Source organism: Coregonus lavaretus (assembly GCF_964263955.1).
Source record: "Coregonus lavaretus genome assembly, chromosome: 27".
NCBI lineage: Eukaryota > Metazoa > Chordata > Actinopteri > Salmoniformes > Salmonidae > Coregonus > Coregonus lavaretus.
In genome coordinates, this window is record NC_140014.1 from 10073707 (window position 1) to 10087992 (window position 14286).

Below are 14286 nucleotides of genomic sequence, written 5' to 3' on the forward strand. Positions count from 1 at the left end.
TGAAAACTGAAGTCAGCTTACAGGCGCCCAGCCCGCCACAAGGAGTCACTAGAGCGGGATGAGCCAAGGAAAGCCCACCGCCAAACCATCCCCTAACTCGGACAGCACCACCCTATAGGGCTCCTGGTCACGGCTGGCTGTGACACAGCCTAGGATCAAACCCCAGGCTGTAGTGGTGCCTCAGCCGTGCGATGCAAAATTACAAACTTTGTTATGCACATGCGCTGTATGAGCCTTAAACCTGTAAATGTCCACTGTCTGTTTCTCTCATGTAAGAAGAAGCCAGTGTTTTTCCTCTCTTGTTTTTGAGTAACTTGGTCACGTGGCCAAAGACAAAGAGCCTCTGAGAGTGACCACAGTTTTTGGTCCATCCTGTTCTTTTCGTATCTTTCAAGGGCACAGCTGTGTGGAGGTATGAAAAGAACAGAGGCTAGCTTGAGCAGCAGCGACAATCAGCAGAAAGGAGTAACAAAACTGGCGTTATCATTTGTTTGTACGCTATGTAAAAAAAAAAAAAACATGATCTCACACACCTGCTAAACTGCCACATACACAAAGGTTATAAAGGTTACCCCACTCTTGTTTGTTGGGCTCTTAACTCTGCACTGTTGAGTGGATTGTTAACTACTCCAGATTTGCAAACCTTATAATAACGTTTTTGTTTGAAGAATCTACAGTCTCTCTTCCTTTCTGGTTAGAATTTCCACAACAACCAACTCGGGACACAACCCTTGCTTTTAACATACAATGTTTTCAACTTCACTTTAACTTAACATACATGATTACATATTCATTCAAACAGTTATTATTATTGTCCTCACCTGAGATTTGAGCTCCCAACCTCTTGGTTCACGGCATTCCGATCTTCATGCTTCACCACTATGTCTGTGTTAGTAATAGTAGAGAGAATGATTTATTTCAGCTTTTATTTATTTCATCACATTCCCAGTGGGTCAGACGTTTACATACACTCAATTAGTATTTGGTAGCATTGCCTTTAAATTGTTTAACTTGGGTCAAACGTTTCAGGTAGACTTCCACAAGCTTCCCACAATAAGTTGGGTGAATTTTGGCCCATTCCTCCTGACAGAGCTGGTGTAACTGAGTCAGGTTTGTAGGCCTCCTTGCTCGCACGCGCTTTTTAAGTTCTGCCCACAAATGTTCTATAGGATTGAGGTCAGGGCTTTGTGATGGCCACTCCAATACCTTGACTTTGTTGTGCTTAAGCCATTTTGCCACAACTTTGGAAGTATTCTTGGGGTCATTGTCCATTTGGAAGACCCATTTGTGACCAAGCTTTAACTTCCTGACTGATGTCTTGAGATGTTGCTTCAATATATCCACATCATTTTCCTTCCTCATGATGCCATCTATTTTGTGAAGTGCACCAGTCCCTCCTGCAGCAAAGCACCCCCACAGCATGATGCTGCCACCCCCGTGCTTCATGGTTGGGATGGTGTTCTTCGGCTTGCAAGCTACCCCTTTTTCCTACAAACATAACGATGGTCATTATGGCCAAACAGTTCTATTTTTGTTTCATCAGACCAGAGGACTTTTCTCCAAAAAAGTACGATCTTTGTCCCCATGCGCAGTTGCAAACCGTAGTCTGGCTTTTTTATGGCGGTATTGGAGCAGTGGCTTCTTTCTTGCTGAGTGGCCTTTCAGGTTATGTCGATATTGGACTTGTTTTACTGTGGATATAGATACTTTTGTACCTGTTTCCTCCAGCATCTTCACAAGGTCCTTTGCTGTTGTTCTGGGATTGATTTGCACTTTTCGCACCAAAGTACGTTCATCTCTAGGAGACAGAACATGTCTCCTTCCTGAGCGGTATGACGGCTGTGTGGTCCCATGGTGTTTATACTTGCGTACTATTGTTTGTACAGATGAACGTGGTACCTTCAGGCATTTGGAAATTGCTTCAAAGGATGAACCACACTTGTGGAGGTCTTGGCCGATTTCTTTTGATTTTCCCATGATTTTCTGAGATTTTCCAAGCTGTTTAAAGGCACAGTCAACTTAGTGTATGTAAACTTCTGACCCACTGGAATTGTGATACAGTGAATTATTGTCACGGTTTCGGCCGAGGCTGCTCCTCCTCCTTGCTCGGGCAGGTTTCGGCGGTCGTCGTCCCCGGAGTACTAGCTGCCACCGTTGTATGTTTCATGTTCGTTTGGTTTTGTCTTGATGTTGTACACCTGTTTCTAGTTAGTCTTCATTAGTGTCCTATTTAGTTCTCGTTGTGTGTGTCAGGTGTTGTGTGTGATTACGCTTCTGTTTGGTTTTCTGTGCTACGTGTTTCCCTCCGTTGTTTGGAGAGGTTTTTCGCACATGTTAGTGCGCCTTTTGTTTGACGCCTGTGTGCGCCTTTATTTCGCCTCCGGGCTTGTTGGGCTCGTGTACTAAGTGAATATTTCACTAAAGTCTTTTGGACTTAGTTTCTGCGTCCTGCGCTTGATTCCTGCACCACACCCACCTTCAGCACCCGTTGACAGAATCACACACCTTATATATGGAATCAGCAGGAGCAACAGCCACACCTGAGTCGCTGGAGGAGCATGTCCGCGGCCAGGATGACCAGATCAGACAACTGGGGACCGCTCTACAGGATGTCATCAACACCCTGCACCGATGGGAGTCCAGAGGGGTACCCACACCTCCACCTACCTTGCCACCCCCATCGGCCGGTCCACCAGTCCCAGGTCCGGAACCCAGTGGGATTCGGCTCTCGCTCCCGAGGGCGTATGACGGCACAGCTGCCGGGTGTCAGGGGTTCCTCCTGCAGGTGGAGCTCTACCTGGCCACTGTACACCCGGTGCCCTCGGGACACGAGAGCGTTTCCGCCCTCATCTCCTGTCTCACGGGCAAGGTGTTGGAATGGGCCAACGCCGAGTGGAGGAGGATAGACGCCACCACCATCTCCTACGCAGAGTTCTCCCGTCGCTTCAAGGCCGTGTTCGACCATCCACCTGAGGGCAAAGCGGCGGGGGAGCGTCTATTCTACCTGAGACAGGGGAGGAGGAGCGCACAGGCGTTCGCACTGGAGTTCCGGACTCTAGCGGCAGACGCAGGGTGGAATGAACGGGCCCTCATCGACCATTTTCGATGTAGCCTACGGGAGGACGTTCAACGTGAGTTGGCCTGCAGGGACACCAATTTCACCTTCGACCAGTTGGTCGACATGTCCATCCGTCTGGACACCCTGCTGGCCACCCGTGGACGTCCCGAGTGGGGTCCGTCCATTCCACCCTCCAGCACCTCCGAGCCGAGCCCTATGGAGCTCGGGGGTGCTGGCGCTAGAGAAAGGAGGAGGAGGAGCCCGAGGGGGCCTGTCCCCTGCACCAATTGCGGTCGTGGAGGGCACACTGCGGCCAGGTGCTGGGGAGGGTTCCCAGAGGGAGGAGACAACAGGCCACGCACTGGGGAGCCTTCCCAGGTGAGTAGAAGCCCCACTTACCCCGAGCTCTCTGTTGTACACTTTTGTATACCTGTTTGTTTTCCACAGGTTGCACCTCATTCCCAGCATAAGGCGCTAGTAGATTCAGGCGCAGCTGGGAATTTTGTTGATCGAAAGTTTTGTTTAGATTTAGGGATTCCTCTCCTGCCTGTTGACAAGCCTTTTCCCGTTTATGCTTTAGATAGCCGCCCGTTGGGGTCGGGGTTGATTAGGGAAATCACAGCGCCACTTAGGATGTGTGCGCAGGGGGGTCATGAGGAGACTATACAGCTATATCTGATCGACTCTCCTGCGTACCCGGTGGTGCTGGGAATTCCCTGGTTAAGTACCCATAACCCTGCCATTTCGTGGCAACAGAGAGCTCTCAATGGGTGGTCTGCTCAGTGTGAGGGGCGATGTCTGGGTGTTTCCGTGGGGGCGACTTCGGTGGAGAGTCCAAACCAAGTGCCCGCACTGCACATTCCGCCTGAATATGGGGATTTGGCTATCGTGTTTAGTAAAGCTAGGGCGACGCAGTTGCCTCCTCATAGACAGGGGGATTGTGCGATTGATCTCCAGGCAGGAGCAGCGCTCCCACGGAGCCAAGTGTATCCTTTGTCTCAAGAGGAGAGAAAAGCTATGGAGACTTACATAGCCGAATCTTTGAGACAGGGATACATACGGCCCTCCACTTCTCCCGCATCCTCAAGCTTCTTTTTTGTGAAAAAAAAAAGATGGAGGGTTGCGCCCGTGCATTGATTACCGTGGTCTCAATCAGATTACTGTGAAATACAGTTATCCACTCCCTCTGATTGCGACCATGACGGAGTCATTGCACGGAGCGCGTTTTTTCACAAAACTGGATCTCAGGAGCGCGTATAACTTGGTGCGCATTAGGGAGGGCGACGAATGGAAAACAGCGTTTAGTACCACGTCGGGTCATTTCGAGTATCTCGTCATGCCATACGGGTTGATGAATGCTCCATCAGTCTTCCAATCCTTCGTGGATGAGATTTTCCGGGATATGCAGGGGCAAGGGGTGGTCGTGTACGTTGATGACATTCTAGTGTACTCGTCTACCCGAGCCGAGCATGTAGCCCTGGTGCGTCGTGTATTGAGGAGGCTGTTGGAGCACAACCTATATGTTAAGGCAGAGAAATGTCTGTTTTTCCAGGAGTCGGTCTCCTTTTTGGGTTATCGGTTGTCCGCGTCAGGGGTGAGAATGGAGGTGGACCGTGTGTCAGCCGTGCGTAATTGGCAAACCCCAACCACTGTCAAAGAGGTGCAGCAGTTCTTGGGCTTTGCGAATTACTACCGGAGGTTTATCCGGGGTTTTGGACAGGTGGCAGCTCCCATCACGTCCCTTCTGAAAGGGGGTCCGGTGCGCCTGCAGTGGTCAGCTGAGGCGGACAGGGCCTTTGGGAGACTGAAGGACCTGTTTACGTCGGCTCCGGTGCTGGCGCATCCGGATCCCGCCTTACCCTTTCAGGTCGAGGTGGACGCGTCTGAGGACGGTATCGGGGCCGTACTCTCTCAACGGTCCGGCATGCCACCTAAACTCCGCCCCTGTGCTTTTTACTCTAAAAAGCTCAGCCCGGCGGAGCGAAATTATGACGTCGGGGACAGGGAGCTGTTAGCTGTAGTTCAGGCCCTTAAGGTGTGGAGGCATTGGCTTGAGGGGGCTCAACACCCTTTCCTCATTTTGACTGACCATCGGAACCTGGAGTACATCCGGGCAGCGAGGAGACTGAACCCTCGCCAGGCTCGATGGAGTATGTTTCTTGCCAGGTTCGTATTTAAAATCACGTACATCCCTGGGTCCCAGAACGGTAAGGCAGATGCGCTGTCCCGGTGGTATGACACGGAGGAGAGGTCCGTTGAGCCTACTCCCATACTACCGGCGTCTTGTCTTGTGGCACCGGTTGTGTGGGAGGTCGATGCTGAAATCGAGCGGGCGTTGCGTGCTGACCCTAGCCCTCCACAGTGTCCTGTGGGTCAGAAGTACGTTCCGCTCGAGGTTCGGGATCGACTCATTTACTGGGCTCACACGTCACCCTCCTCTGGACATCCGGGTATTGGCCGGACAGTGCATTGTCTTAGCACTAAATACTGGTGGCCCACGTTAGCCAGGGATGTGAGGGTTTATGTCTCCTCCTGCTCGGTGTGCGCCCAGTGTAAGGCGCCCAGACACCTGCCCAGGGGTAAGTTACAACCCCTGCCCGTTCCACAACGACCATGGTCCCACCTCTCAGTGGATTTTGTGACAGACCTTCCCCTCTCTCAGGGGAATACCACCATCCTGGTCGTTGTGGACCGGTTCTCTAAGGCCTGTCGTCTTCTCCCTATGTCGGATCTTCCTACTGCCCTACAGGCACTATTTACCCACGTCTTCCGGCATTACAGGGTACCCGAGGATATAGTGTCTGATCGAGGCCCCCAATTTACCTCCCGAGTCTGGAGAGCGTTCATGGACCGTTTGGGGGTCTCGGTGAGCCTTACCTCGGGGTACCACCCGGAGAGCAATGGGCAGGTAGAACGAGTCAACCAGGATGTGGGTACGTTTCTGAGGTCGTATTGCCAGGACCGGCCGGAGGAGTGGGCTCGGTATATTCCCTGGGCCGAGATGGCCCAGAACTCTCTCCGCCACTCCTCTACCAACCTAACCCCCTTCCAATGTGTGTTAGGTTACCAGCCGGTTCTGGCACCTTGGCAGCAGAGCCAGATCGAGGCCCCTGCGGTGGATGATTGGATGAGGCGCTCGGAGGAGACGTGGAACGCTGCACACGTCCACCTGCAGCGGGCCATCCGTCGACACAAGGCGAGCGCCGATCTCCACCGCAGTGAGGGGCCGGTGTACGCACCCGGAGATCGAGTCTGGCTCTCAACCAGAAACCTGCCCCTCCTTCTGCCCTGCCGGAAGCTGGAACGGCGGTTTGTGGGGCCTTTTAAAGTCCTGAGAAGACTGAACGAGGTGTGTTATGGGTTACATCTGCCTATTGAATATAAGAATATTAACCCCTCGTTCCATGTGTCTCTTCTCAGGCCGGTGGTAGCTGGTCCACTCCAGGAAGGTGAGATAGGAGAGACTCCTCCGCCCCCACTGGACATCGAGGGGGCTCCGGCGTACACCGTTCGGTCCATCTTGGACTCAAGACGCCGGATGGGGGGTCTCCAGTATCTCGTGGAGTGGGAGGGGTATGGCCTGGAGGAGCGGTGCTGGGTGCCGCGGAGGGACATCCTAGACCCGTCTCTCCTGTCGGAGTTCCACCGGGGCCATCCCACGCGCCCTGCTCCGCGTCCTCCTGGTCGTCCCCGAGGCCGGGGTCGGCGCACGGCTGGAGCCGCGCGTCAAGGGGGGGGTACTGTCACGGTTTCGGCCGAGGCTGCTCCTCCTCCTTGCTCGGGCAGGTTTCGGCGGTCGTCGTCCCCGGAGTACTAGCTGCCACCGTTGTATGTTTCATGTTCGTTTGGTTTTGTCTTGATGTTGTACACCTGTTTCTAGTTAGTCTTCATTAGTGTCCTATTTAGTTCTCGTTGTGTGTGTCAGGTGTTGTGTGTGATTACGCTTCTGTTTGGTGTTCTGTGCTACGTGTTTCCCTCCGTTGTTTGGAGAGGTTTTTCGCACATGTTAATGCGCCTTTTGTTTGACGCCTGTGTGCGCCTTTATTTCGCCTCCGGGCTTGTTGGGCTCGTGTACTACGTGAATATTTCACTAAAGTCTTTTGGACTTAGTTTCTGCGTCCTGCGCTTGATTCCTGCACCACACCCACCTTCAGCACCCGTTGACAATTATAAGTGAAATAAACTGTCTGTAAACAATTGTTGGAAAAATTACTTGTGTCATGCATAAAGTAGATGTCCTAACCGACTTGCCAAAACTATAGTTTGTTAACAAGACATTTGTGGAGTGGTTGAAAAACAATTTTTAATGACTCCAACCTAAGTGTATGTAAACTTCCGACTTCAACTGTAACTTTCAAGTGTTACCATGGTATTTTCCTGCCATGGTAGTGACCAAAAATCCCTGATATATTTTTCATTGTACAAGCTACCATGGTACACAAATGAACCATGGTAATAATTTACAAAGAAAAAAAGACCATGGTTTTGTACTAGCAGCATGTAGTGAAACATGAAAGCATGGTAGTTGTTTACAATGTATTATGATGGTCTGTGTCCCACCGTTCTTTGGGGTAAAGTGACCAAAAACAAAGTAATTTATGGTACCCACATAATGTAACATTGATTGTAAACAAAGGGAAACATTGTAACTTGCTGTTTTTAGGGATATGTTGAGAATTACATGATTAAAATGTATCGATGAGATAAGATGATAATTAATACCTTTTTACAAATGTATTTTTTTTAGTATGTTGACTATTTACAGTGAGGGAAAAAAGTATTTGATCCCCTGCTGATTTTGTACTGTCACGTTTCGGCCGAGGCTGCTCCTCCTCCTTGTTCGGGCAGGCTTCGGCGGTCGTCGTCCCCGGAGTACTAGCTATCACCGTTTGATGTTTTCGCCGTCTGTTGGTTTTGTCTGATTGTGTACACCTGTGTCCTGTTTAGTTGATTATGTCCTCTATAAGTTTCCCGTTTGGTTAGTTTTGTGTTGTGTGTTATTGTTCGCCTGTCATCAGGTCGGCTCGTTGTTTGTTTGTTTGTTGTTTTCCCTGTCGTCGCACTATACTGTTTTCGTGCGCCTTGGAATACTAGCCTTTTGCGCATTGTTGCGCATCGTCCGCCTCTTGTTTGTTTTGAGGCCAGTGTTTTGTATATTTTTGGTCGTGTTCAGTAAAGTATTGGACTGAGCTTCTGTGTCTGCGTTTGACTCCTTCACCACATCTACATCAGCCGTTGTGACATGTACTGTCACGGTTTCGGCCGAGGCTGCTCCTCCTCCTTGTTCGGGCAGGCTTCGGCGGTCGTCGTCTCCGGAGTACTAGCTGCCACCGTTCTATGTTTCATGTTTGTTTGGTTTTGTCTGTTTGTAACACCTGTCCCTTGTTAGTGTTTGATTGTGTTCCCTATTTAGTTTCGTTTATTTAGGTCAGGTGTTATGTGTGATTGTTATTGTCAGCTATTGCCTCCGAGGAGTTTTCTCTCTCGTTTGTTTGTATTTCGTGAGTTCGCACTGCGTGCGCTTTTTCTTGTTTTTCCGCACTGTGTGTTGTGCGTAATTGTTCGTGCCGCCCGGTTGGGTTGGCGACTCATTCCTGTTTTGGAAATTACTAAAGTCTGTTGAAGAACATCCTTGTTCCTGCGCTTGATTCCCTTCACTACATCCACACGCAGCACTCTGACAGAATCACACATCACCCATGGAATCAGCAGGAGCGACCGCGCCAACAGCAAGCATGGAGGAACGTCTTCGTGGGCAGGAGGACCGGATTAACCAGGTCTGTCATGCCCTGGAGGGGGTGATGAACACTCTCCACCGATGGGAAACCAGCGGGGTACCCACGACCCCACCTACCGAACCATCCCCATCGGTCAGTCCTCCTGTCCCATCTCCGGAACCCAGTGGGATTCGGCTCTCGCTCCCGAGGGCGTACAACGGCTCCGCTGCCGGGTGTCAAAGGTTCCTGCTGCAAGTGGAGCTCTACCTCGCCACCGTACACCCGGCGCCCTCGGGACACGAGAGCGTCTCAGCCCTCATCTCCTGTCTCACCGGCAAGGCGTTGGAGTGGGCCAACGCCGAATGGAGGAGAATGGACGCCGCTACCACTACCTATGCGGAGTTCTCCCGCCGCTTCCGTGCTGTGTTTGACCATCCACCGGAAGGGAAGGCGGCGGGGGAGCGTCTGTTCTACCTCCGACAGGGGATGAGGAGCGCCCAGGACTTTGCCTTGGAATTCCGGACTCTAGCGGCCGATGCAGGGTGGAATGAGCGGGCCCTTATAGACCACTTCCGTTGCAGCCTCCGGGAGGACGTCCAGAGAGAGTTGGCGTGCAGGGACACCTCGTTGACGTTTGACCAACTTGTCGACATGGCCATTCGGCTGGATACCCTGCTCGCCACCCGTGGACGTCCCGGGTGGGGTTCGCCCATTTCACCCTCCAGCACCTCCGAGCCGAGCCCTATGGAGCTCGGGGGTGCTGGCGCTAGAGAACGGAGGAGTAGGAACCCGAGGGGGGCCGTTCCCTGCACTAACTGTGGCCGTGGAGGGCACACCGCGGCTAGATGTTGGGGAGGGTCCCCCGGTGGAGGAGAAGGCAGGTCACGCATTGGGGGGTCCCCCCAGGTGAGTATGCGCCCTACTTACCCAGAGCTTTCTGTCGTTCACCTAACCTTGCCTGTTTGTTTTCCACAGGTTGCACCTCGTTCCCAGCATAAGGCGCTGGTAGATTCAGGCGCAGCTGGGAATTTTGTAGATCGCCAGTTTTGTATAGAGTTAGGGATTCCCCTCCTTCCAGTTGATAAGCCTTTCCCTGTTCATGCCCTAGATAGCCGTCCGTTAGGGTCTGGGTTGATTAGGGAGGTCACAGCACCCCTTAAGATGATGGCGCAGGAGGGTCATGAGGAGACGATTCAGCTCTATCTGATTGACTCTCCTGCGTATCCGGTAGTGCTGGGCCTTCCCTGGTTGATGACCCATGACCCTACTATTATGTGGCGAGAGAAAGCTCTTAAAGGGTGGTCTGCCCAGTGTGAGGGGCGGTGTCTGGGTGTTTCCATAGGGGCGACCTCGGTGGAAAGTCAGAATCTAATGCCAGCACTGCATATTCCCCCCGAGTATGAGGATTTGAAACTGGTGTTTAGTAAAACTAGGGCGGCGCAGCTGCCGCCTCATAGACGGGGGGATTGTGCGATAGATCTCCAGTCAGGAGCAGCTCTCCCGCGGAGCCATGTGTATCCCTTGTCTCAAGAGGAGAGGAAGGCAATGGAGACGTACATCGCTGAGTCTCTGAGACAGGGATACATACGGGCCTCCACTTCACCCGCTTCCTCGAGTTTCTTTTTTGTGAAGAAAAAGGATGGAGGTCTGCGCCCGTGTATTGATTACCGCGGTCTCAATCAGATTACGGTGAAGTACAGCTATCCACTTCCTCTGATTGCGACTATGACGGAGTCATTGCACGGTGCGCAGTTCTTTACAAAATTGGATCTCAGGAGCGCATATAACTTGGTGCGCATTAGAGAGGGCGATGAATAGAAGACAGCGTTTAGCACGACTTCCGGACACTACGAGTATCTAGTCATGCCATATGGGTTAATGAATGCTCCCTCAGTCTTCCAATCCTTCGTCGATGAGATTTTCCGGGACATGCAGGGACAGGGAGTAGTCGTGTACATCGACGATATTCTGGTGTACAGTCCTACCCGAGCAGAGCATGTAGCCCTGGTGCGCCGAGTATTGAGGAGGCTGTTGGAGCATGACCTATATGTCAAGGCAGAGAAATGTCTGTTCTTTCAGAAGTCGGTCTCCTTTCTGGGTTATCAGTTGTCTGCGTCAGGGGTGAAGATGGAGGTAGACCGGGTGTCAGCTGTGCGTAATTGGCAGACCCCAACCACTGTGAAGGAGGTGCAACAGTTCTTGGGTTTTGCAAATTATTACCGGAGGTTTATCCGGGGTTTTGGACAGGTGGCAGCTCCCATAACGTCTCTGTTGAAGGGGGGTCCGGTGCGCTTGCGGTGGTCAGCTGAGGCGGACAGGGCTTTTGGGAAACTGAAGGACCTGTTTACCTCGGCGCCGGTGTTGGCGCATCCGGATCCCTCTTTACCTTTCCAGGTAGAGGTGGACGCGTCAGAGGCCGGTATAGGGGCCGTTCTTTCCCAACGTTCTGGCACACCACCTAAACTCCGTCCCTGTGCGTTTTATTCTAAAAAGCTCAGTCCGGCGGAGCGGAATTATGACGTAGGAGACAGGGAGCTGTTAGCCGTGGTACAGGCCCTGAAGGTGTGGCGGCATTGGCTCGAGGGGGCTCAACACCCTTTCCTCATTCTAACTGACCATCGTAACCTGGAATACATCCGGGCAGCTAGGAGACTGAATCCTCGCCAGGCCCGCTGGACTATGTTTCTAGCCCGGTTTGTGTTTAAAATCACTTACATCCCTGGGTCCCAGAACGGGAAGGCAGATGCTCTGTCTCGGCGGTATGACGCGGAGGAGAGGTCCGTGGAGCCCACGCCCATACTACCAGAGTCTTGTCTGGTTGCACCGGTGGTATGGGAGGTTGATGCCGAGATCGAGCGGGCGTTACGCACCGACCCAAGTCCTCCACAGTGTCCAGTGGGTCGGACGTACGTTCCGCTCGAGGTACGCGATCGCCTCATTTGTTGGGCTCATACGTCCCCCTCCTCTGGACATCCGGGTATCGGCCGGACAGTGCACTGCCTTAGCACGAAGTACTGGTGGCCAACGTTAGCTAGGGATGTGAGGATTTATGTCTTCTCCTGTTCGGTGTGTGCCCAGTGTAAGGCGCCCAGACATTTGCCCAGGGGTAAGCTACAACCCCTGCCCATTCCACAACGACCCTGGTCCCACCTCTCGGTGGATTTTGTTACCGACCTTCCCCCCTCACAGGAGAATACTACCATCCTGGTCGTTGTGGATCGGTTCTCGAAGGCCTGTCGTCTCCTTCCCATGCCGGGTCTACCCACTGCCCTACAGACCGCTGAGGCTCTGTTTACCCATGTCTTCCGGCATTACGGGGTACCCGAGGATATAGTGTCTGACCGAGGCCCCCAGTTCACCTCCAGAGTGTGGAGAGCGTTTATGGAACGGTTGGGGGTTTCGGTAAGCCTTACCTCGGGTTACCATCCGGAGAGTAATGGGCAGGTTGAACGTGTTAACCAGGAGGTGGGTAGGTTTCTGAGGTCTTATTGCCAGGGCCGGCCGGAGGAGTGGGCGAGATATGTTCCTTGGGCCGAAATGGCACAGAACTCTCTCCGCCACTCCTCCACCCAACTAACCCCTTTCCAGTGTGTGTTAGGGTACCAGCCGGTTCTGGCACCTTGGCACGAGAGCCAGATCGAGGCCCCTGCGGTGGATGAATGGGTACGGCGCTCGGAGGAAACATGGAACGCTGCCCACGTACATCTGCAGCGGGCCATCCGTCGGCAGAAAACGAGCGCCGATCTCCACCGCAGTGAGGGGCCTGTGTACGCACCTGGAGATCGAGTCTGGCTCTCGACCAGAAACCTGCCCCTCCGCCTGCACAGCCGGAAGCTGGGTCGGCGGTTTGTGGGGCCATTCAAAGTCCTGAGGAGGTTGAACGAGGTGTGTTACAGGTTAGAACTGCCTATTGACTATAGGAATATTAACCCCTCGTTCCATGTGTCTCTCCTCAGGCCGGTGGTAGCTGGTCCACTCCAGGAGTATGAGATAGAGGAGACTCCTCCGCCCCCGTTGGACATCGAGGGGGCTCCGGCGTACACTGTGAGGTCCATCCTTGATTCGAGACGCCGGATGGGGGGTCTTCAATATCTCGTGGAGTGGGAGGGGTACGGCCCGGAGGAGCGGTGCTGGGTGCCAAGGAGGGACATATTGGACCAGTCCCTGCTGACCGAGTTCCATCGGGGTCATCCTGCGCGCCCTGCTCCGCGTCGTCCGGGTCGTGCCCGGGGTCGGCGCACGGCTGGAGCCGCGCGTCAAGGGGGGGGTACTGTCACGGTTTCGGCCGAGGCTGCTCCTCCTCCTTGTTCGGGCAGGCTTCGGCGGTCGTCGTCTCCGGAGTACTAGCTGCCACCGTTCTATGTTTCATGTTTGTTTGGTTTTGTCTGTTTGTAACACCTGTCCCTTGTTAGTGTTTGATTGTGTTCCCTATTTAGTTTCGTTTATTTGGGTCAGGTGTTATGTGTGATTGTTATTGTCAGCTATTGCCTCCGAGGAGTTTTCTCTCTCGTTTGTTTGTATTTCGTGAGTTCGCACTGCGTGCGCTTTTTCTTGTTTTTCCGCACTGTGTGTTGTGCGTAATTGTTCGTGCCGCCCGGTTGGGTTGGCGACTCATTCCTGTTTTGGAAATTACTAAAGTCTGTTGAAGAACATCCTTGTTCCTGCGCTTGATTCCCTTCACTACATCCACACGCAGCACTCTGACATGTACGTTTGCCCACTGACAAAGACATGATCAGTCTATAATTTTAATGGTAGGTTTATTTGAACAGTGAGAGACAGAATAACAACAAAAAAATCCAGAAAAACGCATGTCAAAAATGTTATGAATTGATTTGCATTTTAATTAGGGAAATAAGTATTTGACCCCTCTGCAAAACATGACTTAGTACTTGGTGGCAAAACCTTTGTTGGCAATCACAGAGGTCAGACATTTCTTGTAGTTGGCCACCAGGTTTGCACACATCTCAGGAGGGATTTTGTCCCACTCCTCTTTGCAGATCTTCTCCAAGTCATTAAGGTTTCGAGGCTGACGTTTGGCAACTCGAACCTTCAGCTACCACCACAGATTGTGTATGGGATTAAGGTCTGGAGACTGGCTAGGCCACTCCAGGACCTTAATGTGCTTATTCTTGAGCCACTCCTTTGTTGCCTTGGCCGTGTGTTTTGGGTTATTGTCATGCTGGAATACCCATCCACGACCCATTTTCAATGCCCTGGCTGAGGGAAGGAGGTTCTCACCCAAGATTTGACGGTACATGGCCCCGTCCATCGTCCCTTTGATGCGGTGAAGTTGTCCTGTCCCCTTAGCAGAAAAAGACCCCCAAAGCATAATATTTCCACCTCCATGTTTGACGGTGGGGATGGTGTTCTTGGGGTCATAGGCAGCATTCCTCCTCCTCCAAACACGGCGAGTTGAGTTGATGCCAAAGAGCTCGATTTTGGTCTCATCTGACCACAACACTTTCACCCAGTTCTCCTCTGAATCATTCAGATGTTCATTGGCAAACT